This window comes from Monopterus albus, unplaced genomic scaffold, assembly GCF_001952655.1.
Source record: "Monopterus albus unplaced genomic scaffold, M_albus_1.0 scaffold231.1, whole genome shotgun sequence".
Taxonomy (NCBI): domain Eukaryota; kingdom Metazoa; phylum Chordata; class Actinopteri; order Synbranchiformes; family Synbranchidae; genus Monopterus; species Monopterus albus.
The window spans coordinates 26286-28113 of record NW_018128111.1 but is presented as its reverse complement, the minus strand read 5'-3'; the positions used below and the strand labels follow the sequence as shown (position 1 = coordinate 28113).

The 1828-nt window shown below is 41.2% G+C and overlaps 1 long non-coding RNA gene across 2 annotated transcripts in view; it reads left to right on the top strand.

Moving 5' to 3' along the window:
• LOC109971635 (uncharacterized) overlaps positions 1-1395 on the top strand; it is a 5009-nt gene extending 3614 nt beyond the window's left edge. Inside the window, exons 1-3 of one of the 2 annotated variants that reach the window (XR_002276586.1) lie at positions 18-230; positions 409-1055; positions 1090-1395. This is a non-coding gene — a long non-coding RNA (uncharacterized LOC109971635). Of the gene's footprint in view, positions 1-17; positions 231-408; positions 1056-1089 lie in introns of those variants that run through there. The other variant, XR_002276585.1, reaches the window with a different exon arrangement.
• The last annotated feature ends 433 nt before the right edge of the window (positions 1396-1828 follow it).

The window sequence follows — 1828 nt, the reverse complement described above, 5'->3', positions numbered from 1 at the left end:
AGGACAGGAGTGCCAAAAATGACTGACTCTTTGACAATTCTCTTATTTAATACTTTTATCTGCAGAGACGGTGATTCTGTTCCCTATCTTTCATTGACGACCACTGACTGAACTGTTCGCCGCCCGGCCGCAAACGTCACCTTCTTCACCTGTGGAGCTGCAAAGTGAACAGCGAGGACTGAGCGCGCTCAGTGCTGCTCTGCTCAGCCCCGGCCAACTCCTGCAAACAGGTAAGAGCAACAACCAAGGGACACACAGCAAGGAAAAAAAGACCCCTCATTAACTGAGAAGGAGAAAAAGTACTTTTATCTAATTATAGCAAAAGTCCTCAGTGGACCTGCTGGTCCAGGAGCAGATGTCTGAATTGTTGCATGGTGTTTTGTGATGTGTCTTTGTCTCTGCTCACAGACCCGTCCTGATAAACGGCAGCAGCCTCTAGCACCTGTTCAACTTCTCTGCAGACTTTGGACTAAGCTTCCTTCAAATGGACCGGACACACAGGAGAAGACATAGCAGAGAATATCCTCCTGATTTTTCTAAAAACGATGCAGATTCATTCATCAGGCATTTTGACCAAGTTAGACCCAGGATGAAAGAGATCATATATGAGCTTCAAAAGATCTCTGCTGACATAATAAACATAAAAAACAAATCCAACACAGTAACAAAGGCAGGAGCTGTTCTTATGGGAATCGGAGGTGTATTGGCAGTGGGTGCAGCTCCGTTCACTGGAGGCTTGAGTTTAGCAATATGTGGAGCTGGTTTTACAGGTTTAGTTGCTGGAGATCTCACTGTTGTTGGAGGCGCCATAAAGGACAGAACAATGTTAGTAGAATGTCAAAGGAAGGTGGACAAATTAACAGCAGAGTTCAGGACAATTGTTGAGTCACTGAGGACAGGGCTGACAAATCTAAAGACCGTGTGTAGAGAACCAAGAACATTTTCAGCTACAGACAATTTGACAGTTGTTATTAATGAGTATAAAATGGTTTTGCTAGAGTTTAAAATAGTGAAACTAGAGCTCCAAACACATGTGATGGTGCAAAGAAATTGAGGTTTGTTTAATGAAACGGCTCCAAAGAATTTGAGGTTTGTTTAATGAAACAGCACATCTCTGGTGTGTGTGTCAGTTGGAAGGAGGCTGTGGTGTGTGTGTGTGTGTATGTATTTACCAAGAACACTGTGTTTTCATAACCTTCTAACTTGTACAGTCGTGGTTCATGGATGTGTCGGGGTAGTTCTTGACAAAGTGTCTACAGTTTGGTTTGAAGTTCATGTTTTCTCTTCTTATAAATGTAGGATTTCCACAATGTTATCATCTGGCTTAACTTAACCCATGACAGTATGACTGGTCAATAACCCTCAGTGAAATACCTGTAAATATACCTTGTACATATAGAACCTAGACTGTGTATGTATGTATGTATGTATGTATGTACAGGCCTCTATTTATAAGTACTTTTTATTTTTCTCATTTCCTAATGCACCTTCCTTTGTTTGTTTGCACATTACTTTCTTTACTTCTGTTCTCAGCTTTATATTGTTTACTTGACCACTGGTGCCTTACATAAGGACGTGCACATTGAGAGCCACTGTACCAGAGTCAAATCCTCGTGTGTTCAACACACCTGGCCAATAAAACTGATTCTGAACCTGTAGCTGGATGTTTGCCTCGTCTGTCTCCTGATAAAATGCTGAACGCTGATTTAAATAAAATGGTCTGAAAAACTGTACTTTTGTAAACCTGTTTTTTTCCAGTGAAATCACAAAACTCTTCAGTACCAAGCCTAAACCTCTCTCATGTTTGTTTACTGGATATATCAGCAAA